Source organism: Aplysia californica, unplaced genomic scaffold (assembly GCF_000002075.1).
Source record: "Aplysia californica isolate F4 #8 unplaced genomic scaffold, AplCal3.0 scaffold00883, whole genome shotgun sequence".
NCBI lineage: Eukaryota > Metazoa > Mollusca > Gastropoda > Aplysiida > Aplysiidae > Aplysia > Aplysia californica.
In genome coordinates this window covers 41,832-42,668 of record NW_004798153.1, presented here as the reverse complement: position 1 = coordinate 42,668, position 837 = coordinate 41,832, and positions in this window count along the sequence as shown.

Sequence of the window (837 nt, the reverse complement as noted above, 5' to 3'; positions counted from 1 at the left end):
TGTGTCAAATTTCTCAAAACTAAGTACTTATCAGATTGAACTTTGTAATTCTGGGGTAGCGAGGTGTCGCAGTAGGCAGCGAGGGGCCGACTTGTATCATATATTACCTGTCAACATTATATGTGAGGCAGCGTGGTGGAATCAGGCTCTCGTCAATTTTTGTTCATATGGAGTTATTTGCATCATCTTAAAGCTTGTTCACTTGTCTTTATTTGGATGAAAAAAAATATCCATTTATCTTGAATACAAGTCGAGATATTTGCCAATGAAGGAGGTGGGGTCACCAGTTTCCAGAGATGAAATTATTGAGAGAATGGCCGTAAAAGATTAGTTATTTCCTTAGCTTAAGAGTCCGTAGTAACTGAAAATTTTCATTTTTTGTGCTTTTAATCAACGTGTTTCGGAAAAATCCACTCAGAAATTAGTTCTTTAATGAGCACAAAGGGTGTTGAACCAAAAAACAAAAATTTGATAAAAATTCACAAACCTGCAGAAAAATGCAAGTTTCTTCACCTTGATTATTTTGACGAGAGCCTGGTTCTACCACGCTGCCTCACATTTAGATTTTTACGAAGTATTTCAATAACCATTTCCTTAAAACTGGGAGGTTCAGATGCTACTTTTTTTTATTTAAAAGACTAAACGTTCAAAGGTTTCCTTTTAACGCTGGCGTCGTTTAAGTTGTTTTGTCATTTGAAAGTCGCTTTGGACTACGTTAATAATTCAGAGCTTGGTCGAGGTTGCTAAAGGAGTGATATTCTTCTTCTTCTTCTTCTTCTTCTTTTTCTTCTTCTTCTTCTTCTTCTTCTTCTTCTTCTTCTTCTTCTTCTTCTTCTT